Source organism: Pleurodeles waltl, chromosome 6 (assembly GCF_031143425.1).
Source record: "Pleurodeles waltl isolate 20211129_DDA chromosome 6, aPleWal1.hap1.20221129, whole genome shotgun sequence".
In the NCBI taxonomy this organism is placed as follows: Eukaryota; Metazoa; Chordata; class Amphibia; order Caudata; family Salamandridae; genus Pleurodeles; species Pleurodeles waltl.
In genome coordinates this window covers 721,310,385-721,337,353 of record NC_090445.1, presented here as the reverse complement: position 1 = coordinate 721,337,353, position 26,969 = coordinate 721,310,385, and the positions used below count along the sequence as shown (strand labels likewise).

Genomic DNA, 26,969 nt, shown 5'->3' with positions numbered 1-26,969 from the left:
GTTTTTCAAAACAGCATATGTAATCGCTAGTAACTTTATACTCCGCAAGTTTGTAATATAACTGCGTAAACGTGCCGTATCCATTAAAACCGGCAGGTAGCCCGTAAAGAGCATTATGGTAGAATATACAAAATAAAATAAATAATAATGGAGGGACCGAGGAGGAGCCCTCACGGTCCCAGATAGCCCAAAAATGGCTAAAAAAAAAAAAGTGAGAAAAATGAAAAACCCGTTGCTCAGTGTGAAGGTCGATACACTTTCACACTGAGCAGTGAGAGTTCAAGTCCAGCTGGACTCCATTTTATTATTTTAAAAGTACAAATTAGTTTTATTTTTAAAAATGACTGATACATTTTTTGTTTTATACTGTAGAGAAATATCTCATTCTATCATATTTAAAAGCCTTAAACTCTCTCTCTTTCTTTCTCTGACTCGCTTTTAATCAATTTCTCCCACTCACACATCCACTCGGACACTCATGCACCCACTCACAGCCCCAGTCAGACCCTCACGCACCCACTCAGAGTTATGCACTGACTGACAGACCAACTCAGACTGTACATACCCACTGACACCATCATGCACCCACTCACAGACCTGAGCACACACCCACTTAAACACTGATATACACACTCTTACATCAAGACAGACCGTTTGACAGCCACTCTAACCCCCAGATACACCCTGTCACACCCAGCGAGGCCGCACCCAACTCCCTTCGTGCATGGTCAAAAGGGTGTACACAGCATGGGGTTGGGGAGGAGGGTGGCCACAGGGTCTGGCTGCCGGATGAAGGCCGTGCACGTTGCAAGGTTGGGTGCTTATAGGGGGTTGACCTCAGGGCCTGAATGAAAAGAATATATATATATATATATATATATAAAGACAGTCTGCGAGTACTTGCTTCCTAGTGATCCTAGAATCCAGTTTAGTGACGTTTTTTGGACTTGTTCATCTTCTTGCATTGTGTCGAGCTGCCACAGCTTTAATTCATAGCTGGCTTAAGGCCACAGTAGGCACTGATGTTTTCAGTGTTCTGTGCGTCCATATTAACTAGGCCATGAACTTTGTCTGGCGTTGTTTATTACATTGTTTTGTTTACTTGTGGCATTAGGTCCATAGCAGTAAAGGGTAGTGCATTGAGGCATGTGTAATTGTGTCCTTTGTGCTTATCCTAGGTGCAAAAGCTTTGCGTTTGCTTTGGCACTAATTTTGAGGGCTAAATCCTAAGTCCCACCTCCTTTGATATGAGGCCTAAACAATTCCTGTGCATCGAGAGACATTCTTCCAAGATGTGGTTGGTCAGTTGCATCTACAGAACTGTACCCAGACACATGAACATTGCAAAAAATCAACTTTGCTGATATGTTTACCTGGTGTTCTGCTTTCCTGCTCTTATCTCATGACCGAGCTTATAGAACCTCTCTTGAATGCACTTCTGAGTTTAAAGAAGATATTTATTGTTATTATTACTTCACCACGAGGTTCCTGAGAGACGAAATTAGTAGATTGGCAGCACACGTTCAAAAGTAGTCGCAGCAATGAAAGCAAAATATATCAAAGTACTTCTCAGTTGCAATGTACACAGCAAATACATGTGATTATATTATAGCATAACTTCAAAGCAAAGCATAAAAGTCAAAATTGCATCACCGTAGGGCCTATAACTCAGCTTCATCTTTCTAGGGCTTCAAGTTGATGACTCTGGTTCAACTGCAAGAAAGAGATTTTCTACCCAAACGGGGACAGGCAACTGACGTCTCCGTTCCTGTCTGAAGTCAAGATAGTTTCAATCTAACTCTGTTGTCCAGAGCCACCCCTTAAAAGCAAACTCAGTGTGAGAACCGAAGAAACTTGTAGAGTGGCCAATTCTCCAAGCCTCACTCGTTCCCAGACTGGATTGAGAGGTAAACACAAAATCTACGCGCTCTTATCAGCTAGGGTCTGGTTTGAAAAACACAGCTTGGTCTATCATGTGCAAAAACACAGCTTGGAAAAACACAGCTCATCTGCAATGTCTCAACTACAATGTCTAACTCCACGTTAAAGCCAATAGGCAGCTAACCTAAATACCAAATGTAATGTCTAATGCCATGTCAAAGCCAATAGACAGCTAAACTGAATACAGAATGTAATGTCTAATGCCATGTCAAAGCCAATAGGCAGCTAAACTGAATACAGAATGTAATGGCTAACTCCATGTTAAAGCCAATAGGTAGCTAAACTGAATACAACATGTAATGTGCTACTGGTGAAGATTGAGCAACTAATATGTGCAGTGGTGAACCACAAAGTCATTGGTCAAACACAGTTAATAGCATCACACCTGGGAACTACAAAAACAAAGTGCACTAGATGCAAAAAATTGATTATTTATTAAGGTTGGCAAATTACTTGCCTGGCTAGTGCAGAGAGATGAGAATCAGAGGTGGGTTAGTTAAGTCAGATGAGCACAGGCATATGGCTAACACATCCATACATAATGTACAACATTTTGTGAATTACCTGCGGCTTCTTCACATGTTCTGGGCTATTGGCCCCGGAAGGAACCCAGTGGAATTTATCAGGGACATTCCAATCCTGATGCTGACCCAAGAAGATGCAGCGCTTCTTGATAGGCAATTAAAAGTGGGGGGAAATAAAAGACACAATTAGGCAGATGCAGGATGAGAAAGCACTGTGTACTGATATCCTTCATGCAGAATGTTCCAAAAGAGAACAGGCAGGTCCTACGGCGTTGGACGTCGAGAAGGCATTTGATTTCCTGGAATGGCCTTACTTAATGGAGCTGCTCCTTAAAATGATTTCAGCTCCTAAATCAGAACTTGAATTTGTGTCCTCTACAGTGCCCTGGTGAATGGAGTCCTCTCCGAAAGATTAAGATTCCTGCCAGCACGTAGCACTAGGCAGAGGTGCCCATTATCCCCCACTGCTGTTCTCCCTGAAGGTTGAGCCCCTGGCAGGGGGAGTTCGATGTGATGCTGTGGTGGGTGGACTTCAATGGGAGCTGAACTGGGAAGGTATCATATTTTAATATTCTGATGATATTTTGCTGTACCTTTCTGACCCAGGCTGGTCTATTCCCGAATCCTGGAAATGGTAAAGATTTTTGGAAAATACTCTGGGCTGTGTATATATTGAAACAAGTCAGTGGCCTTCCCTCTAACCCCATGGGAGCCCCCCAAGGTAATGGAAAAATACCCTACAATGGGCTAGAGAGAGTTTCTACGATCTCTGAATATATATCTCAAGAGATCTGTTGGCATATATTGGTAACAATCTGGGTAAAATACTAGAGGATTACATGGCGGACATGGAACAGTGGAGGAAACCCCCTATTTTGCTCAAGGGGAGGATGGCACTCTTTAAAATTATCACTCAGCCTGGATTTGTTTCTGTGTTATACAGTGCACCTGCAGAGATCCTGGATAGTTTGTTTCAGTAAGTCGAAAGTGTCACACGTTTATTGTTGTGAGATGGGGTTTCTGTTAGGATAACACTACTCGCTTTAACTAGGGGGCTGTATTAAGGAGGCACCAGACTGCTCGACTTTAGGATGTCCTACAGGGCTTCCCAAATACACATAATGAATAGGCATTCGCTGACAAGTAAGAGGCGTCCCTGAGGGTAGTCCAGCATGCTTTCTTGATTAGGGGTTACTTCAGAGATGTAGGGCAAGAGCGACTGAAGAGTTGGCCCACCCCAAGGGGGAATGTTGTTAGGACCTGGCACAGAGCCAGTAAGACACTAGGATGGTGGGATAAACCCACACATGAGATGTCCCTCTGAGACGTGGGAATCTTGGAAGATTTAATGAAGCTGATGAAGTTGCTGGGATTCCAGAGATGGGATTTGGTAGGCATATCCAAGATTGTGTAGATATCGGCCCCACAGGGTCTGCTACAGTGCTTAATTTTTAAACAAAATAAATAAATAAGTGGCAGGTCCCTTATTAAGAGGTCACTTCAGCTTGTACCACCCACTGCTGATGCCAATGACCGTACCAACACAACATATCCCATCATTACCCGGATGGCTGTTTGGTGACAGGTCAGTTCATTTTCCGGCTTCTCCAGTGAGGATCGCAGAGCACTAGCTCTTCAGTCTTTTGAGTAATTTAGGAAACGATTACTACAAAACAACAGGATTTTCTCTTCATTTGACGTGTTTAAGTACCTAGTGTACTTTAAAGCCTTTTTCTGACTGAAAAATATTGTTTATCAGTCTCAAAATGCCATCTCTTTTTAATAAATGCCCATCCTGTGAGAGAAAGATGTCAATTTCTGACTCACACTCTGCATTGTCTGCTTACCGGTTTCTCATCAGCCTGAAATATGCTACTATTATGAAAAAAATCCAGGAGAACTCTGAAAGACAGAGAAAAGAACAGACTGCATGTAATCCAAGAGAGAGGAAAGGTAGTGTGGCCTCGGGGCGGCTCAAGAACCTCCTTTAAAGAGCCCTCCTCTCAAAAACACAGAGGAAGACCACAAGAAAAATGCTGCTCTGCGTCACTGTTTACAGGTGGGAGGTCTACAGAAAAAGAATCCCTATCTGTTCGCCGTTGGCATCAGGATCGTCATCGAGGGTGCCATTTCAACCGCCGTAGACCTCGAAGAGACTGACGGTGAAGAAATCGCTGTCGGGACACTCCTTGAAAGCCTTGTCTGGGCACAGGCAGTTGGCATTGAGGCAAGGTAGGTCGCCAGCAACAAGTTTGCCATCAACCCACATGACATTGTACAGAAAATCGACGTTGCAGCAACTCTCACATCCACAAGACTCAACATCAAGACATACTCAGTGGCGCTGGACGTCGCCACCATCAACAGAGACTCCTGTACCGACGTCAAAAGCCACCCTAAATCAGCCACTGTCGACACACTTATCAAAATCAAGACATGTACAACATCACTCGGTGAGAGTTATATCGATGTCGCGCTCAAGATTGGTGACGTCGAGAAGTAGATCTCTTTCCTCAGAGATCACAATTCTACCTGCAGGGAGTGCACCAGTGGCAGAAAAATCTCCCGTCCACTCACCACGTCTCTCTCATTGCCATCAGAGTCCAGGATCAGATTACTCCTGAACCTACTCACCTTCTAGGCATACTAAATGTACGCCTCCATGTAATTTTTCACCTGAACCTGCTACTCCTCAGGCACAACTTTTGTCGAGGACAAGATCCAGGAGTCCACACAAGCAGAGGGCACCATCTACGATACCACAGTCACACAGGACACGATCTAGGATGCCACATAGAAGTTCTCAGTCAAGGTTTCATCACTCCTTCCGCTCCACATCTTGCCGCAGACATAGATCACATTCTTGGTCCACAACTTCTCCCTCATGAGTGAGAGATAATTCAACAACGTTGTCTGACTCACCTCCTGCGAGGGTCTCTCTGGTGGACGACCTTGTTACTTTTAATGATGTAATTGTCAGAGGGGCAGTGAAGTTGAACATAAACATTACAACACCTACGTGATCTGTAAATCTTTAGACGCTCCACCACAAATCGGCTTCCAGACCACTTCTACCACTGGTCCTGGGACTTCCGGAGCCTGCCATGCAAGTCTTTCTGACTCCGGCTTCTGTGGGTGTTGTACCATCAAGAATTCTAAAGAAATACAAAGCTCCTGACCAGCACCCTCTTTTTCTCCAGTCTGATCCTCTTCCAGACTCAGTTATAGTAGCTGCTGCAAGAAAGGCATATGTTACTGCGTCGTCATCTACAGTGCCGCCAGATAAGGGCAGGAAACAGTTTGATTCAGTAGGGAAGAAAATATGTAATACCTCTGTATCTTTCATGAAGGTGAGCAGTGCCTCTGCACTACTTGGGAGGTATGATAGATCATTGTGGGACTCCCTGTCCAGATTTATAGAAAAATTACAAAGGGAGGAGATTTTCAGGAAATCCTAGAGAAAGGAGGTCTGGTTGAAACCAGGCCATCAGTGCTGAAGCTGATGCCTCTGACCTCACTGCACGTGGTTATTCTCATGGAATATCTGAAAGACACCTGAAAGACACCTTTTCTTGGGTCAGACTTCCAAGCCTGAAGCCAGGCAAAGAATCTCAAATCTCCCCTTTACTGGAATGTCCCTTTTTGGCACACATGCCGACGACGAAATGGCTAAGATGAAAGCAGAATTGGATACTCAAGGCAGTGGGCCTCAACAAGCGCAAAGAATTCGGGTGCAAATATAGGTCTTATGATCTGTGGCCGTATCAGCTGAGAGTTCAAATCCCTCACTGGGTTCCACACCATCAACATCAGGCCCGATCACATTACCATCCATGGCGTCCAGGACGAGAAAGGGTTTCTCACCATCCCTCTACATCTTCATCTAAGTTGCCCCCAAAACAATGAGCCATTGCTTCCCTCTTCTCCATTTCCCGCTCTGGTGGGGGGAAGTATTGTCAAATACCTAGATGAGTGGTGCCATATAATAAGCGACAAACCGGTATTGAACATTGTTCTAAATGGTTAGTCCCACCAAAAACAACATCCTCTTATCTACAAGTCTTATTGCAAAAAGAAGTAAGCAGGCTGCTCCAAAAAGAAGTGATAGAGGAAGTTTCTTTCTCACGATATGGAGCAGGAATTTATTCACGCTACTTTTTAGTCCAGAAAAAAGGCCAAACTCAAGAGTACAGACCAATTCTAGACCTAAGGCTTCTGAACAAGTTCATTTGCAAGGAAAAATTCAGAATACTTGCCCTTAACCAGATTTACCCCAAACTCCATCAGTGGCACTGGATGTGCTGTATCGATCTTCAGGATGCCTACTTCCACATTCCAATTGCAAGAAAACATCGGAAGTTTCTGCGCTTCAAAGTGGCATCCAGGAACTACCTGTACAAGGTGTAGGAAGTTGTCTCTGTATATACTATCTCAAAGTCAGAGATAGTGTGCACAGAGTCCAAGGGTTCCTCTTAGAGGTTGATAGTGGCAAAATTATATAATACTAATGTTCTATTTTGTGGTAGTGTGGTCGAGCTGTAGGCTTATCAGAGGGTAGTGTTAAGCATTTGTTGTGCACACACAGGCAATAAATGAGGAACACACACTCAAAGACTTAACTCCACGCTAATAGTTTTTATATAGAAAAATATATTTTCTTAATTTATTTTAGAACCTCAAGATTTGAGGTAAGTACATAACATGCAAGGTACTTCACACAGGTAAGGAGAGAACTTTGATTTAAAACAGTAGTACACACAGTTTATGTTAAAATGGCATTAAGCTATTTTAAAAGTGGACACAGTGCAAAAATCAACAGTTCCTGGGGAGGTAGATTTGGTTAAGTTTTTCAGGTAAGTAAAGCACTTACACAGTCAGTCTCCTGGGTGTAGGCAGCCCACTGTTGGGGGTTCTAGGCAACCCCAAAGTCACCACACCAGCAACACAGGGCCGGTCAGGTGCAGAGGTCAAAAGAGGACCCAAAACACATAGGCGCCTATGGAGAACAGGGGTGCTCCGGTTCCAATCTGCTAGCAGGTAAGGACACAAACAGGCATACAAAACACACCCTCAGTGGCACAGGGGCAGCTGGATGCAGTGTGCTAAGTAGGCGTCGGGTTTGCTATTGAAAGCAATGGACCCGGGGGTCACTTAGGTGATGCAGGCAGGGCACAGGGGGGCTTCTCGGGCCAGGCACTGACTGGGCTAGGAAGAGGGCTGCCTGCTGGTCACCCCTGCACTGGAAGGTGGTTCCTTTCGGTCCTGGGGGCTGCAGGTGCAGTGCTTGGTTCAAGTGTTGGGTTCCTTGTAACCAGGCAGTTGCGGTCAGGTGGAGCCTCTGGATCCTCTCTGCAGGCCTAGCTGTTGAGGTGCGGGGGCGACTCAGGTTACTCACATCGTCACAGTCGCCTGGGAGGCCTCTCTGCAGTGTCAGTTCTCTGGAGCTCGAGCCAGGGACGTCGGGTGCAGAGTGAGAAGTCTCACGCTTCCAGCGGCAAGGGAGAGTCCTTTCAAAGTTGCTAAAAAGTTGCAAAGTTGTTGCTGTTTTTGAACAGTGCCGCTGTTCTCTGGAGTTTCTTGGTCCTTCGGGTTCAGGGCAGTCCTCTGAGTTCTCAGAGGTCGCTGGCCTCGGTCAGATGCGTCGCTGTGCAGGTTCTTTGAGTCTGGAGACAGACCGGTAGGGCTGAGGCCAAGTCAGTTGTCGTCTCTGCAGGGCTTTCAGGTCAGCAGTCCTTCTTCTTTGTGTAGGTTTCAGGAATCTGATTTCCTGGGTTCAGGGTCGCCCCTAAATACTAAATTAAGGGGTGTGTTTAGGTCTGGGGGCAGTAGCCAATGGCTGCTGTCCTGGAGGGTGTCTACACCCTCTTTGTTCCTCCTCCCTGAGGTGAGGGGGGGCACATCCCTATTCCTATTGGGGGAATCCTCCAATCTTAAGATGGAGGATTTCTAAAGGCAGGAGTCACCTCAGCTCAGGGCACCTTAGGAGTTGTCCTGACTGGTGGGTGGCTCCTCCTTGTTTACCTCATTATCTCCTCCAGCCTTGCTGCCAAAAGTGGGGGCAGTGGCCGGAGGGGCAGGCAACTCCACTAGCTGGGATGCCCTGGGGCACTGTAACAAAAGGCATGAGTCTTTGAGGCTTACCGCCAGGTGTTACAGTTCCTGCAGGGGGAGGTGACCAGCACCTCCCCTCAGTACAGGCTTTGTTCCTGGCCACAAAGTGACAAAGGCACTCTCCCCATGTGGCCAGAAACTCGTCTGGTTGTGGCAGGCTGGCAGAAACTGGTCAGCCTAGCACTAGGAGTCGGACTGATATTCAGGGTGCATCTCTAAGATGCCCTCTGGGTGTATTTTACAATAAATCCCACACTGGCATCAGTGTGCATTTATTGTGCTGAGGAGTTTGATACCAACCTTCCCAGATTTCAGTGTAGCCATTATGGAACTGTGGAGTTTGTGTTTGACAGACTCTCAGACCATATACTCTTTATGGCTACCCTGCACTTACAATGTCTAAGGTTTTGCTTAGACACTGTAGGGGCATAGTGCACATGCACTTATGCCCTCACCTGTGGTATAGTGCACCCTGCCTTAGGGCTGTAAGGCCTGCTAGAGGGGTGACTTCCCTATGCCACAGGCAGTGAGATGTGGGCATAGCACCCCGAGGGGAGTCCCATGTCGACTTAGTCACTTTCTCCCCACCAGCACACACAAGCTGTGAGGCAGTGTGCATGTGCTAAGTGGGGGGTCCCCAGGGTGGCATAAGACATGCTGCACCCCTTAGAGACCTTCCCTGGCAACAGGGCCCTTTGTACCATAGGTACCATTTACAAGGAACTTATCTGTGTGCCAGGGCTGTGCCAATTGTGTGAACAATGGTACAGTTTAGGGAAAGAACACTGGCGCTGGGGCCTGGTTAGCAGGGTCCCAGCACACTTTAAATCATAACTCGCATCAACAAAAGGCAAAAAGTCAGGGGGTAACCATGCCAAGGAAGGCATTTCCTTACACAGGGTGTTACACTTTGGACTCAAATCAGCACCCCAGACGTTCTCAAAATGCATGGCTGTAGTTGCTGTGCACTTGAGGAGGAAGAAAATATTCATCTACCCAAACCTAGACGACTGGTTGATCAAGAGCCTCCCCAGTACTTACGCCACACCTTATGAGACCTGCTCCGAAACTCTACAAAATGTGGGTCTACAAGTCAAATTAAAAAAATCAACACAACTACTGACTCAAAGAATACATTACCTGGGAGCGACTCTGGAAACAAACCACACAAAAGTGTATCCTTCGGAGGAGAGGTTATCCTCATTCAGCATGAAATGGTGCTCTCTCCTCTGCACCCCTCGTCCATCAGTCAGGCAAGTATCGTCCCTACTGGGGTGGATGGCTTTTTGCATCTTTATCATCCCCAATGCCAGACTGCACATGAGACTGCTACAACAAGCACTGGAGGATCAGTGGTCTCAGCGTTCGAACCCAAGGACTACAAGAAGCCAGGCACTCACTTTAGTAGTGTATGCCGAGTCAGCACTTATAGAGTGCCTTTTGACCAGGAACTCTTTACACAGACTCTGATCACAGATGCTGCCCTCCAGGGATTCTGCAAGTTCAACAAGTAGTTGAACAAGGAACAGCTCTATCACATAAACATGCTGGAACTCAAGGCAGTCCATATAGCGCAGAAGTTTCTCTATCCATCCATAGTGACAGGTTCTCTTCTCATTCAAACAGACAACACTACAACAATGCATTATTTGAAAAAACAGGGAGGAAATCACTTACGTCCCCTATCACTGGGGGCACAAGCCATCTGGAAAATGGCTTCTAGCCAGAGACCTAACAATTTCTGCTGTTCCCCTACCAGGATTGCTGAATACCCAAGCAGACTCTCTAAGTCGTACCTTCTGGGTTCTAAACAACGATGTCACTTAAGCTTTTTTTCAGGAATGGGGCAAATGCATATAGATCTGTTTGCAGGCGAAACAAGCAAAACATGCCCAGACTTCGCATCCAGGTCCTCCCAACCAGGATCCAAAGGGGAATGCCCTTTTGGTAAGCTGGTGAGGTAGTTTTTTGTATGTGTTTCCTCCCAGTCCTCTGATACCGACGGTCATCAACAAGTTCTTCAGAGCCAGGACCAGAATGATCCTGATAGCCCCAGAATGGCCCCGCCTTTGGTGGTACATGGATCTTCTCCAACTGTGAGAAGGACCACACAGGAGACTGCTGTTCGACTGGATCTCCTCCACAAGCTCAGAAGGGAGATATTCCACCCCAACTTCCCCTCGCTGGCTCCTTAATTCCTGCAATATGAACACTGCGGTCTCTCTCAGGAGTGCATGAACATTCTAAAAGAATCAAAATAACCTTCTACTAGATGTTCTTATTCCTTTAAATGGTAAAGGTTTTACATGTGGTGTATTCAAAATGATTACCATCTCATTCTGGGACAAGAGGAGGTTATATTACCCTGCCTCCTCCATCTAGCAAAATCGAGATTACAGCTTTCTTTGATTAAGGCACACCTGTCAGCAATTACTGCTTATAGAAAATAATCTTCACAACTGTCATTCTTTCAAATACCTGTGGTGAAAGATTTCCTAGAGGGTTTAAAGGAGATGTTACCGCCGTACATTCCTCTCTCTCCTCCTTGGGAGTTGAATGTGGTACTTTCAAAATGTATGGGCCCACCTTTTGAACTGATACATAAAGCTCCTTACAGCATCTTACCTGGAAGACTGCTTTTCAAGTGGCAATTACTTCGGCACGCAGTCTCTCTGTGCCAAAGAGTCTTACACAGTTTTTCATGCCAACAGGGTAATGATGATGACTCATCACATTTTCCTCCCCAAGATGGTATCTGAATTTCACATTAACCAGACAGTTTCACTTCCACGCCTGCGGAAAGAGCCTTAAACTCTCTAGACCTCAAAAGGGTACTGAAAATTTACCTGGAAAAAAACTAAGACATCAGATATTCTGATCGCCTCTTTGTAAACTTTGGCCCTATGAGGACAGGCCTTACCTCCCCTAAATAAACCATCTCCAGATGGATAGTTTCTGCCAATAAGAGGTCCTCACCGGCGCGCTGACGTCAGTTTCCTTTTTTCCGTGCCTTTGACACCAACGGTTTCTTCCTGGCTAGCTTCGGTTGGTGTAGCTACTGTAGCTCTTGTGGTTACAATATCTCCCCCGAGAAAATCTGGGTTTAAGCCATGCAGAGAGTGCTGTGGGCGGATGTCGGTTACAGATCCGCATGAAGATGCCTTTTGTGCCTAGGCTCTGAGCATGACGTCGAGGAGTGTGCGTCGTGCCATAGCATGAACCCTAAGGCATTGAAGGAGAGGGAGGCCAAGCTCTTTTTGGCAAAAGCTAAAAGGGGTCATAGAGGCCATAAGAGATCCTCTTCCCACGCTTCTTATGAGAAGCAGCGCCATCACGACTCTTGGCGCTGTTCAGCTCGGAGTCGTTCGAGGTCAAGATCCCCATCTCGACGGCGCCATGGTAAGTGGGAAGTGAGCCCGACGGTGACTCCGGAGCCCCAGAGTCCAGAGGCTTCTCCGGCGCCGTCCGTCTATGAGGTGGCTCTTCATAGTCCTCAATTCTCTCCGGCTCCACAGGAGTCAGATGGACAGCAACAGGAGCAAGACCAGCTGTATCCTGCGGTCCCGCCTCCGGGAGCGGATTCGGCGGCATTTTTAAATGCCAAGTATGCGGTCTTTCAGACAGTGGCCCCTGGTGGTGGTGGTGCACCGGCTAGTCCCACGGGGCCGTTGGCATTTGGTTTGGGCTCCATACAAGACGGCGCCGTTTATACCGTTTTGCCCGGCTGAAGGTACCGGACCGACGCCCATGATCTCACCTCGGGGTGCTTTACCTATGGTGTCGCCAACTGGGCCTTTACCATTGCCGCATCAGCCGGCGCCGATTACTTCTCCTTGCCAGCCTGCTCCTGTGGAGGCGCCATTGGAGTCCGTGCCGACGCCTGGTCCGAGTGATGGGTCTCGGACCAGTGCCTTTGAAGGTGGTGTCTTTGGCATCAGTAAATTCAATGTCAAGGCCAAGGTTGGAGTCACGTTTAAGATCATGCAGGAAGGCCTTGCGTCTCCTGGAAGAGGCGGAATACTGGAGACAGCTGGAGGAAGGTGAACTGGTCGAGCCCTTGGGAGAGTATGAGGGCTTGGGGTTGGCCAGTGGGCTGGATACTTCCCCCGAATGGGACTTATCTTCGCCAGGGGAGTTCACAGAAGAGGCGGCTACATTTCACTCTGTGATTAGAAAGGCTGCAGACTTTTTGAAACTGCCTTTTTCTGCAGCGGAGATAAAGACCAACTTGTTAACTGAAGTGATGCATCCCTCTACGACTTCTGCTTACCCTTTGCTGCCTTTCAATGAGGCGTTAACGGAACCCCTTAGCCCTGTGGAGAAAGCCGGTTTCGTCTCCAGCGATTAATAGAGCTGTGGCTAGGAGGCATACAGGAGCGCCTGGTAATCCAGGTTTTTGTCACGCCATCCAACCCCGGAGAGTCTGGTAGTTCAGGCCTCTTGTTCCATAAAGTCTGCTCCTGGGTCTTTCCCTGCAAACCCATCTGACAGGGAATCCAAGTGGATGGAGCAATCTGCAAAAAATACCTTTTCATCTTGCAGCACGGCGCTCAAGACTGTGAACACTACCTGTGTGCTGGGCAGGTATGTCTACGCCCTCAGTAATTCGGCAAAGGCTATGGTTGTAGATCTGCCTCAGGAGGTTCAAAGAACATTTGGGGCGCTCCTTTCTGATGCACAGGACGCCGTAAAGCAGATTATTCAGTCTGGCTCGGTTGTGGGGCAGCCTTTCGAAGGCCCCAGTCTTCAGTCCAGCAGCCTGCCAATCCTCCATATCGATCCTTTAGAGGGCGGGGAGGGCTAGAGCTCGAGGGGCCGCCCAGCAGCACCCTTCGTCAACCTCTTCCTCTGGAGGACAACAGCAAGGGAAGCAGTCCTAGTTTTCCCCACTTTATTGTCCATACCTCTCCTGTAGGGAGAAGGTTACGTCTTTTTCTTCACGAGTGGGAGTCAATTACATCGGACTCTTGGGTACTGAATATTGTGAGAAAGGGATATGCTCTCCCTGTTCAGGAGTTTCCTCCTCCCATCCCTCCCCGTCCCTTCTTTTGTTCGGAAAACCATCTCCTGTTGTTGCAATAGGAGGTTCAGACCCTATTGTCAAAAGGTGCAGTGGAGTTGGTTCCAGAACAGGAAAGGGGTCAGGGATGTTATTCAAGATATTTCCTGATCCCCAAGAAGGATGATCGTTTGAGACCAATCCTGGACCTGAGGATCTTGAATTGATTCCTCAAGCAGGAGAAATTCAAAATGCTGACTCTAGCGCAGGTACTTCTGGTGTTGGGCGAAGAGGATTGGATGGTGTCTGACGAATTGCAGGATGTGTACTTTCATATCCCTATACTCTAGTCGCACAGGAAGTATCTTCGGTTTGTGGTGGGATCGCAACACTACCAATTTGCGGTCCTTCCATTTGGGCTTACTCCCGCACCTCGAGTCTTCACGAAGGTGATGGCGGTGGTTGCAGCAAGTCTCAGGAGGAAGGGAATAGCGGTATTCCCTTACCTGGACGATTGGTTGATCAAAGCCAAGTCTCCAGAGCTCGTGCTGCATCACCTGCAAATGACAACCCAGTTGTTGTTCGATCTGGGTTTTTCGGTAAGCGTGCCCAAATCTCACCTGGAGCCCTCTCAACGCCTCCTGTTCATAGGGGCAGTATTGGACACAACATTGAATCAAGCCTATCCTCCGCCTCAGCGGATTCGGGACATTCCGGCATTGATTCCAATGTTTCGAAATGGAACGGTTGTTCTGATCCTTAAGGTCTTACGTCTGCTCGGTCTGTTTGCTTCTTGCATTCTGTTGGTCACTCATGCACGCTGGCATATGAGATCTCTTCAGTGGTGCCTCTGCTGGCAGTTGTCTCAACACAGAGGAGATCTCAAGGAATAGGTAAAGATCTCCAGGGACGTTGCAGCGGATCTCCAATGGTGGGCTGTGGACGGCAATCTTTCTCGAGGAAGGCCGTTTTCGCTACCACCACCGGTGACAACGGTTATAACGGATGCTTCCACTCTAGGGTGGGGAGCTCATCTGGGGGACCTGGAGATCAAAGGTCATTGGTCTCTAGCGGAACAGATGTTTCACATCAATCTGTTAGAATTGCGGGCGATATGTCTGGCTCTCAAGGCCTTCCTCCCTTCCCTTCGCGGTTTGTCGGTTCAAGTCCTGACAGACAACACTACCGCGATGTGGTACATGAACAAGCAGGGAGGAGTAGGGTCGTACCTTCTCTGCAGAGAGGCTCTGCGGCTCTGGTCCTGGGCTCAGGACTATCAGATTTGCTTGTTGGCAAATCATTTGGCCTGAGTTTTGAATATATGTGCGGACAGTCTCAGTCGGCACTTCTCGGCCAATCACGATGTGGCGTCTCCATCCAGACTTTGTCCTTTACATCTTTCAGATGTGGGGATCTCCTCAGGTAGATCTGTTTGCCACTCGGGAGAACGCACACTGCTCGATATTCTGCAGCCTCCAGTATCCGGTGCAAGAAGGGTTGGGGGGCGCGTTTCAGATGTCCTGGTATGGCAAGTTGTTTTACGCGTTTCCCCCCATGCCCTTGATTCCTCGGGTTCTGAGGAAGATTCTCCAAGACCGGGCCCAAGTCATCTTAATAGCTCCGGATTGGCCAAGAAAGGTGTGGTACACAGACCTTCTCCAACTCTCACTGTGCCCACTGCTCCGTCTCCCTCACAGGGCAGACCTCCTCTCGCAGTCGCAGGGGGAGGTTCTACACCCTCACCTCCAGAGCCTGCATCTTCATGTCTGGAGATTGAACGGGGCAACCTGAGTTCCTTTTCTCTCCCACCGGATGTAGTGGATGTTATTTTATCGGCCAGGCAACACTCCACTAAGACCATTTATTCCGGTAGGTGGGCAAAATTTGTGGTTTGGTGTGGAGAGAGACAGATTGATCCCTTGAAGGCCCACCTTTCTGATATTCTATTATTCGCTTTAGAACTAGCAAAGAATGGTTGTACAGTGGCCACAGTTAAGGGTTATTTGGCTGCCCTATCAGCTTTTCTTTGCATCCCGGATCAGTCCTCTCTGTTTAAGTCACCTATTGTAATTAGGTTTCTAGAGTGTTTGTGTAAGGAAATGGCTCCCTGTTGCAATTACCCCCCACTTTTTGCCTGATACTGATGCTGACTTGACTGAGAAGTGTGCTGGGACCCTGCTAACCAGGCCCCAGCACCTAAAATGTACCATTGTTTCCACAGTTGGCACACCCCTGGTACACAGATAAGTCCCTTGTAAAAGGTACCAGTGGTACCAAGGGCCCTGTGACCAGGGAAGGTCCCTAAGGGCTGCAGCATATGTGGTGCCACCCTAAGGGACCCCTCACCTAACACATGCACATTGCTATTGTAGATTGTGTGTGTTGGTGGGGAGAAAAAGGCAAAGTCGACATGGCATCCCCCTCAGGATGCCATGCCCACAAAATACTGCCTGTGGCATAGGTAAGTCACCCCTCTAGCAGGCCTTACAGCCCTAAGGCAGGGTGCACTATACCACAGGTGAGGGCATAGCTGCATGAGCAATATGCCCCTACAGTGTCTAAGTCCATTCTTAGACATTGTAAGTACAGTTGTGGCCATATTAAGTATTTGGTCTGGGAGTTTGTCAAAAACGAACTACACAGCTCCATAATGGCTACACTGAATACTGGGAAGTTTGGTATCAGACTTCTCAGAATGATAAACCCACACTGATTCCAGTGTTGGATTTATTAAAACATGCACACATAGAGATGCCCCCTGTATTTTACCCAATTGTTCAGTGCAGGACTGACTGGTCTGTGCCAGCCTGATGCTGAGAGACGAGTTTCTGACCCCATGTGGTGAGAGCCTTTGTGCTCTCTGAGGACAGAAACAAAGCCTGCTCTGGGTGGAGGTGCTTCACACCTCCCCCCTGCAGGAACTGTAACACCTAGCAGTGAGCCTCAAAGGCTCAAGCTTCGTGTTACAATGCCCCAGGGCACTCCAGCTAGTGGAGATACCCGCCCCCTGGACACAGCCCCCACTTTTGGCGGCAAGTCCAGGAGAGATAATGAGAAAAACAAGGAGGAGTCACCCACCAGTCAGGACAGCCCTTAAGGTGTCCTGAGCTGAGGTGACCCCTGCCTTTAGAAATCCTCCATCTTGATTTTGGAGGATTCCCCCAAAAGGAATAGGGATGTGCCCCCCTCCCCTCAGGGAGGAGGCATAAAGAGGGTGTAGCCACCCTCAAGGACAGTAGCCATTGGCTGCTGCCCTCCCAGCCCTAAACACACCCCTAAATTCAGTATTTAGGGGCACCCCAGAACCTAGGAAACTAGATTCCTGCAACCTGAAGACGAAGAAGGACTGCTGACCTGAAAGCCCTGCAGAGAAAACAGAGACACAAACTGCTTTGGCCCCAGCCCTACCGGCCTGTCTCCCCACTTCAAGAAAAACTGCAACAGCGATGCGTTCCCCAGGGTCCAGCGACCTCTGAAGCCTCAGAGGACTACCCTGCATCTAAAAGGACCAAGAACAGCGGCTCTGCTCCAAAGAAGAAACAACTTTGCAACAAAGAAACAAACTTTAAAGGACTGCACGTTTCCCGCCGGAAGCGTGAGACTTTCCACTCTGCACCCGACTCCTCCGGCTCGACCTGCGGAGAACCAACACTACAGGGAGGACTCCCCGGTGGCTGCGACCCTGTGAGTAGCCAGAGTTGACCCCCCTGACCCCTCTCCAGCGACGCCTGCAGAGGGAATCCAGAGGCTCCCCCTGACCGCGACTGCCTGCTTCTAAGAACCCGACGCCTGGTAAAGACACTGCACCCGCAGCCCCCAGGACCTGAAGGATCCGACCTCCAGTGCAGAAGCGACCCCCAGGTGGCCTCTCCCTTGCCCAGGTGGTGGCTACCCCGAGGAGCCCTCCCCCCCCCCCCCCCCCCCTTGCCTGCCTGCTTCGCTGAAGAGACCCCTGGGTCTCCCATTGAACTCCATTGCAAACCCGACGCCTGTTTGCACTCTGCACCCAGCCGCCCCCGTGCCCCTGAGGGTGTGCTTTTTGTGCTGACTTGTGTCCCCCCCAGTGCCCTACAAAACCCCCCTGGTCTTCCCTCCGAAGTCGCGGGTACCTACCTGCTGGCAGACTGGAACCGGGGCACCTCCTTCTCCATTGAAGTCTATGCGTTTTGGGCACCACTTTGACCTCTGCACCTGACCGGCTCTGAGCTACTGGTGTGGTAACTTTGGGGTTGCTCTGAACCCCCAACGGTGGGCTACCTTGGACCCAACTTTGGACCCTGTAGGTGGTTTACTTACCTGCAAAACTAACCAATACTTACCTCCCCCAGGAACTGTTGAAATGTGCACTGTGTCTAGTTTTAAAATAGCTTATTGCCATTTTTGCCAAAACTGTACATGCTATTTTGCTGATTCAAAGTTCCTATGATACCTAAGTGGAGTACCTTTCATTTGAAGTATTGATTGTAAATCTTGAACCTGTGGTTCTTAAAATAAACTAAGAAAATATATTTTTCTTTACAAAAACCTATTGGCCTGGAATTGTCTTTGAGTGTGTGTTCCTCATTTATTTGCCTGTGTGTATGTACAACAAACGCTTAACACTGCCTACTGCTCGACCACACTACCACAAAAATAGAGCATTAGTATTATCTCTTTTTGCCACTATCTTACCTCTAAGGGGAACCCTGGGACTCTGTGCATGCTATTTCTTACTTTGAAATAGTACATACAGAGCCAACTTCCTACAGTTTGCTTAACATGTTTCCACCCACGCCTTGCCATATGCCTCAGTGTTATCTAAATCTCATTTTAACTTACTTGATGGGTTCGCCTTTTGAGCACATGCACTCTTGTCTGTTAAGGTTGTTAGTTCTTAAGACTGTTTTTCTAGTTGCAATAGCCTCAGCTAGGCGGGTTAGTGAGCTTCAAGCTCTTTCTGTGAAACCCCCTTTTACCTTGTTTTTCCCTGATAAAGTGGTACTGAAAACCAGGGTGGCTTTCCTGCCAAAAGTTGTCACTCCTTTTCATATGGGGCAAACGATTACCCTTCCATCCTTCTACCCTCTTCCTCACCCCTCAAAGAAGGAAGAGAGACTTCATCGATTGGACCCCAGAAGGGCTCTCAGTTTGTACATTGAGAGGACGAAAGACTTTCACCTGGAGGATCAGCTGTTCGTGGGATATATGGGACAGCGAAAGGGCAGAGCAGTCCATAAAAGAACTATCTCTAGGTGGGTCATTCTTTGTATCAAGGTTTGCTACTCGTTGGCAAAAAAAGTTCCCCCAGAGGGTATCAGAACCCATTCCACCAGGGCTAAGTCAACCACTTCGGCCCTGGCAAGGGGTGTTCCAGTGGTGGACATTTGTAAAGCGGCAACTTGGGCGTCCCTCCATATCTTCGCAAAACATTACTGTTTGAATTCGGAGGTTAGGAGGGACGGCCATTTTGCGTCTTCTGTATTACAGGATTTCTTAGTGTAATCGGGTAGGCACCCTCCTCCAAGTGCGGTACTGCTTTGGGACTCTATTCATAAGGCGAGGAATCCACAGGAGGTTTGTATCCATCAGAAGAACAAGTTGCTTACCTTCAGTAACTCTTTTTCTGGTGGATACAATAGCTACCTGTGGATTCCTCACAGTCCCTCCCGCCTCCCCGTTGCCTGCCTGATTGTACTAGGATATGTGGTATTTGTATATATGAATTTTATATATATATGTATATTTTGATGTTTTTCTCGTATTTGTTAATGATGTGTTTCATTATGTTGCATCATGAAGGTTTTTTGTATGTATACATCTATTGGAGTTATTGTGGGTTGGTTCTCACCTGTTTTCGCCTCAAAGGCACATAAAAATGGGTGAAACTGACGTCAGCACGCCGGCGAGGACCTCTTATTGGCACAGTGACATCAGACGGAGTCACGTGGAGCCGTGCAATTGTGACGTCCTCGTCGACGTGGAGAGCTGGGAAGAAGACTTTCCGTCGGATGCTGGCGCAAGGACGAATTCATAAGCGTTACCGAAGGTAAGTAACTTGTTCTTTTCACTCTATTCTCTTTCTCTTCTGCTTTTACAGAAATATTCGAGTCTGGTAAGAGGTTTATTAACTATAGGCTATACTATACTATACTATACTATAGGCTGCATAGATTTATATAAATATAATGGTTTTACATATGTATGTTACATTATATGTTGATTTATTTGATATATGCTTTGGGGTCCCTGCACGTCAGTACTTATGACCTTGATGAGGATTCCCCTGGAAGAGAACTAGGATTATAGGTAAATTAGTTATCCTTTCTTCACATCGACCTTAGAGTTGAACTGCATTATGCAGACTTTTTTATATTTTGGCCTTTCCTTAAAAAAAAAAAAAAATCCTTTCTTCAAAGACCTCAAAACCATACTTTTAACTGAACTCGGCCCAGAACTTAATTCATGATTGAAGACTTTTGGACATGGTTACTCAAAAAGCCAACTGAATTCTACTCTCCCTTTCTTACCACCCTGCCACATTTTTTCATGCCTCTGTCAAGTGCTTTGAAGTAACTAAAAGTAGATTTACAGTCGTTTGTAATACCTCCTAATAAATAAATATATGATTGGACTTTTTTGTATTTCTTATGTGTAAATCACTGTTACTTGAGGGGAAACATAAATATTGTGTACTGTAATTTAAAGTAGCAGTTTCTTGACAGTGAGTATGTTTTGGTTAGAATGCATGTCAAGATATACTAGTAGTACTATTTAACTAAATGTTGTTTAGGTGACAGTGCTTGGAATTATTCAGGTGTAACTGATTATTATGTCCAGAGTACTGATTGATTTAAGAGCAAAAAAGCTGAGCTGTTTATTTAACTGTTCGATAAGAGACCTTGAGGTTTTGTGAATTCTTCTTTCTGGTTCCATGTTTTTGTAGAGCTGTCAATGTCTTACTCTTGTATGAGTCACTCCCTTTCTCGCTGTTTCACGGCGTGTGCCTATTTTCGGAGGGAAGATATAGCATTTTGTTTTTTTGTACTATTTCTGCTATTTTTAAGGTAGAGTGTTAACAACTGTGGTCTGAAGTGTAGCCGAGTTTGAATAATTCACACGCCTGGGCCGTCGAAATCCGGCGTGCTTGACGGATCACGTTCTGGCGGCTGCCTTCGAGTACACTGCTCCTAATCTGCCTCTTGCTTGCTGCCCTTATTTCGCTCTTTCTTAGGGATTGATTGCTTCCACCCCATCATCTGCCAATTTAAAAGATTCACAGGTAGCTGCTGAAGGCGTTTCAACGGGTTGAGTCAGCAACCACTGGCTATCAATCCCTCTCAAACCAGCGATGCTGTCAGATTAGCTTTTTAATTCTGGTGATTTAGGTGCCTGTTAAATGGAGCACCGACACCCGCTTCTGCCTTCTTCCCTCTCGGATTCATATTTAATACGTAGTAAGAGTTTAATATTAATGAAGGTCTCGTTCATTTAATAACGTTGTCGTCTAAGTCTGCTTCCATACAGTTGATCTAGGAAATGAACACGAGGAGAAAATATTTTGCAACCATAAGGTGTATGTGAGAACGAACAAACATTTAAGATAACACACACAATCTTATAGAGCAGCATCTGAGAAGCAGAAATTACGTGCACAGTTATGCAGATCTGTACCTACTGCCAACATCAGTCCGTCTCTTTATGTAAATGAGGAGTATAAAACGTTCCTTGGGGCTCAGGTGTGATACAAAAAAACGTCTTCCCTCCGAAGCAGCATGCCACAACCAGAATTTGTCATTCACCGCAAATCTATACATGGAAACAAATATTTCACTCAAATGAGCTACAGGGCAAAGCACTGTGTGGGAGGGGATGTGTGCAAGAGCATTGAGGACATCAATGTGGAGATCTAGAAATTAAAGGAGATCGGTAGAAATTGGCCAAGTAGGGGGTGCAGGGTTTTCAGTTATGAATAGGACAGCATCATGAAGGGGGAAAAAGAGTGAATTACGATATATAATGTCGGGGAAAGGAGTGTCCTATGATGAATTCTCTTGTAGTGGTGAGCCTATATTATTGAATAAATGAATTGATTCTCTTAAATTTCACAAACCATAAACATGCAATATTGTTGAGTAAATAACAAAGTGTCCTTTTAATTTTACTTTGTCTCTAAAAAGTATAATCATTTTTACTTTTTACTTTCATTTTATTTTGTTTACAGCATTTTATTTAACAGTGTGTATGTTAAATGGTATTGTCACTTAATGAGATACATGTATTATTTTTAGTATAAATTAAAAAGACAGACTCCAACATTTTGGCATTCGGCCAAGTTGTTCATTGTATTTTATAAACTGTTGCACATTCTATTTTTTTGTGGAGCTGTGTTTTTAGTTTTTTCCAGTAAGCGCATAATCAGCGATTCATAGTATGTGAATAAATACGTTTTATTACTGTTCTTTTCATTAATTGTATTCTATTTACAGTGCCATCATGATCTAAATCCACTTAGCCCATTACTCCACCCATTCAAGTGTTCTGTTACGATGCTGGATATCAGTATCTACAGCCACTTCCGTCTCAATCATATTCAGATGGGTTTGCTCCCCTCACGTTAGACTGTAGTGAGCGAGGTAAATGATAAAGGAAGTATGAGAACAGATGGCATTAAGTAACCAGTTGGCCCGTTCAGCGGTGGAATGTGGACATCTGTCCAAAAATCTAGTTGAACTATTGAACATTACAATTTGAAATCTCTAGTAATTATTGAAGATGTACTTGCCCAATACTTTCTCCAATAACTCACTGTAAATGTTTATATATGCCTTGTGGGATGTAAACCCTCCATATGGTCATTTTAGTTTTCCTAGGGTTCTTGCTAAAACTGATGACACTTTCCATAAATACCTCTTTTTATAAGTTAAGGTCTAAAACACAACCCTTTGTCTTTTTGTTCATTGCTACCTTTAGTCATCATCTGTTGTGACATTTTTAGGTTGCAGCATACCAGACAGCTCAGCTGTCTGTTATGTGAAAGATATCTTGGGGCAGTTTCCAAAGTTGACCTGGGAATGCATTCTGATCGTTGCTTGCCATTGGCTTTGTGGTTTGAAAGTCACGTTTTCTTGAGTTCTATTTGCAGGCTTTATTTGCTTTAGCTGTCTAGGTGCAATTTGCATCGCCCAATGCCAAAGCTGAGTTCTCTGTATTTCTCCATGAACTTGTTTGCTGGACATACAAAGACCGAGGTCAAATGTCAGGCGATGTCTTATCCTTCTGAGTGCTCTCTTTCTGTAAATAGGTCTGTAAATCTTGTTATCTCGTCACATTTGCTGTGCATTCAAAAACTGAGGTCAAATGTCAGGCGCTTTCTACCAGGGTCTTGTTAGGGTACATCAAAGTAACATGGAATATCTGTAGCATTTTTTCTTTTTTTTTATGGCGCAAACTCAAGCTCTTTACATGGGCACCAGTTGCATTGCAAAATGAGACATTCACATTTAGGCATGGGGAGATTAAGTGATTTGTTCAGAATCACAGGATGCCGCACCAAAACTTGAGCCTGCTTCCCCACTTCCAAAGTCGGCAGCTCTGACCATAGCACCTCGTCCTCTCCTCATTCACGTTTACAACTATGTCCAAAATAAACTGCAGGGTATCCATGTAAAAGGGCGACATCCACTTTATCACAAAAAAAACCTGTGCCTCAGACTGATGAAGCCTGTTGTGAGCAAGGGAAGGGACATTTACTGTACGCATGAGAGGTCCTTATGCATTTAATATTTCTGCTACAATGCGTGGTTTGTTTTATATGCCAACATTGCCTTTTAAATGCGGTTCAACCTTTTTACTCTTACAAAACTAGATGAAGTGCACACATATTATCTTCCCTCTGTGTACCTATATAAGTGTTGGATTCTGAACTTCGGCCTCCGGTGGCTACTGGGCGCAGTTGAAGGAGGCAGCACTCAAGACAGTCACGGCTTGTGCACAGAGGGACTTATTCCCTCCTTCAAACGCAGCCATGCAACCACCACGTGTCCACCTCCTCTGGCACATTCAAGCGCCCGCGGCTCTATTTTTGTGGAGGCTCATGCTCACGTTGCGGCAATTTAATAATCTAGGTTGGGATCTATAGGGAGACTGGAAAATGCCCTTTACTGAAGCTCCATGTGAGACACATAAGGAATTAGGATGTTGTATTTATATAAAGTACTATACTAACAAATGTTGAAATGGACGCTTTACAGTAAACGCAATGACCGCAGTATTGCATATTATGTCATTAAAACTACCAGGGAACTGAGAACGTACAAAAGTAGTAGCCACGCATCAGAGGGTGGAGAATGTCCAAAATCTATTCTGAACAGTCAATCCAGTATTCCATCATTTCACCCAGCCACACACCCATTCATCCACCCATTCATCCATCATCTGATCACCAGTCATGTATTCATCCACCGACCCAACATACTAACACACTCAAATCCATGCACTCTTCACATTCACCAATTTATTCAAACCCAAGCAACTCATCCATTCAACTCAGTTAGTCATCCATCAGTTTGCCCCTGTCTCAGGTCTATTCCCTCCAGAAGGCTCCCATGGCTCCATAGTGTTCATCCAGGGGTGCTTAGCTCATTCACCAGCCCGTTCTCACACACATGCATCCCTTTCCCCATCTAATGTATCCAAAAGTCCCTCCAAGATTGAAAAGTTTGCTCTTAAAGAGAGCTTTTCCCTCCCTCCGCCACATCTGCATCCTGATCGGTTATAGGGCTTAATAGGTGCAATTAACAAAACAAACTGCTCTGAGCCCACCGTCCCCATAATTTGGAATTTTCGATTGTTTTACCAGACGAGAGACAGTCCCTTCAAACGTAATGTAATTTGTTTTTTGAAACGGAGAGACTCGATAAAGAGAACTGTTAAAAGCACAGACTATTATCGTGGTGAGTATAACATGGAGGGCAGTGGAGGGGCAATTCATAAGACTATAGGGTAATAAGAAATTTTACAAGGTTAAGCAGTGCTCACACAGAAGATACACTTATTAAATATACTATAGGAGAACACATGATGAACAAAGTGGGCATTTCTCTAAACAGTACTGTGGTAAGAGGTGTAAAGGCGTAACAATAATTATTATTGGGGGCGTGGTCTGGCCTGCTGGCAAAATGGCCGTCACTCCATGAGGCTCTGCAGGGCTTAGGGCCTAATCTTGACATTTCTCCTGGCAGAGGAGCAGATCGAGCGCTAGTATGGTGCTGCTGGGGTGCTTTCGCCCCGGTGAGGACATCAGTGCTGGTGGAGGGCCCGGGGCGGGCGGCTGGAGGAGATTTTTCCCCGCCTGGGGAAGCGCGGCCTGCTGGCGGGCGCCCTTTCTTTTTAGTTTGGGCGCCTCCTGGGGGCCCGGCGGCTGTGGAGCTGGTTGGTGGTGCGGAGCGGCTAGGCGGGGGACTGCCTTCCTCCTGGCTGTGCTCTATTGGCGGCTGTATTGGGCCGCAGCGGGGGAGCGGTCCTGGAGCTGGAGAGATGGTCAGGTGGCTGGTGGTAGCTGGGGCCTAGTTTTCTGCGGGCCGGCAGCCTGGAACACATCGGGCGGTGGTCCTGGGTCGGCCCCATGCTGCTGGAGTGCCCGGATTGCTGGCGGCTCTCTGGTTGTGGTCGCTGGTGGTCAGGGGGTATTCTGGGCACCCCGGGCGGACTAGTGGACGTGTTGTGGGCCCTTGGGAACAGTTTTGCCCCCTAGCTTCCTGGAGCTTTTTTGAAGTCAGTCGCCGGCTAGGTCGGGCCGGAGGAGGAGGAGGTGAGGCGGGACCGCCAATTTGACCCAGTTGTGCAGCGCGCTTTGGCCCTGATTGCTCACGAGGTAGATACGCCCGTGGAAGGGGTGGCCGGTCTCGTGGAGGGTGGGTCAGGCCTGCTGTGGCTTTCACACTCCCTTTCTGACGCTACATTTGGGCTTGGGTATACGCCCTTGCCCGGGGGGAGCCTGTGCCACGTTTGGACTCTTTTGATTGGCCCCTCGTGAGTGTTGGTGTGGCGATTTGGTGCCTCATTTTTGCGGTGTCTGGGGGGTGCGGAAGTGCCCTCTGGTCCCTTTGCTGCGGTATTTGGTGGCGTGGGAACTTCGGATTGCTGCTTCGTCGCCCTGTTGGTGGTGGATTATTGGTGGCTGGCGTCGACGAAGAATGGGCAAGTCCGAGCAAAAACAGGCCAGACTCACCTTTGATGGTGGAAAGAAGAGAGGGGGCTCCTCCTCCTCTCTGCCTGGCGGTGAGAATTCTGACGCTGGGAGCTCGGATGCCTTCGTCAAGGTGATGTTTCTTGATCTTAAAAACAGCCTTGCAGGCATAGACGCTAAACTTGACCACATGACGGAGCAGCTTGACCACACCAGGTCCCGGGTGGATGATCATGATTCCAGGTTTGAACAGCTGGAGGCGCGGGCGTCGGATCTGGAGGATGGTCGGCAAGGTGATTGTGAACAGTTGCTGCAGATGGAGAGAGTTTTAGAGGTCATTCGCAACAAGAATGAGGATTTGGAGGCGCGTTCATTCTGCAACAACATTCGCATAATAGGCCTGCCGGAGTCTACTGCTATGGGCCGGATGGAGCACTTTATGGAGGGCATGCTTTCTGATCTTTTCCCGGGTGAGCTTTCTCGTCTTTTGGTGGTTGAGAGGGCTCATCGGTTCCTATTATTGCTCGCTTGATGAACTATTGAGATAGAGATGTCATACTTAGGCTGGCCCGGGAGCGACGACCTTTGATTTATAAGAACTCTGAACTCACTTTTTTCCCCGACTATACTCCGGGCATGCCGGCTGCGTGGTGTGCCTTTTTACCGGTCAATCTCACCTTGAGCCAAACAAAGGCAAAGTTTTCGCTATTATACCCTGCTACACTCAGGGCGCAGAATGATGGGAAACAGCTGTTCTTCACCGACCCTAAGCAAGCAGCTAAATTTGCTAAATCGGTGCCAAGGCGGTCGGAGGATTCGAGTCTGGAGGGCCCTCGGGCTGACAGAACTGCCTTGAGTGACGATGACTGATTCGTGCGAGATTGGTGGATGGGGTTTCCGTGATGTGTCTGCTGGTGTTCTGCATGATGAGCTCCTTTTCTGTTATGGCTGCTCTGCCGATTTTGCTTTGCTGTTCGGCCCTTTTGCCCTTCCCCCGCATTCCTGCTGGGATAGTTGGTTGGATGGCCGGTCTACGCCCGTGGGATGAGTCCTGATTTCCGTATTTGTATTGTGAAAGGTTTTTTGATGTTGGGGGGGTGGGGATTATGTTTCAGCCCGTTTGGGGGGTCTGTGTGGGTGGGGGTTTGGGAAGTTTGCTATTTGTGATGATTCTGTCTCCTTTTTTCCTTTTTCGTCTCTTTTTTTATGTGTAAGGCGGGTGGGCAGA

General features: G+C 47.1%; 1 protein-coding gene across 2 annotated transcripts in view; it reads left to right on the top strand.

The window, feature by feature from the left end:
* Window positions 1-26,969, top strand: part of INPP5F (inositol polyphosphate-5-phosphatase F) — an 855,919-nt gene that overhangs the window by 134,968 nt on the left and 693,982 nt on the right. The window lies entirely within an intron of this gene.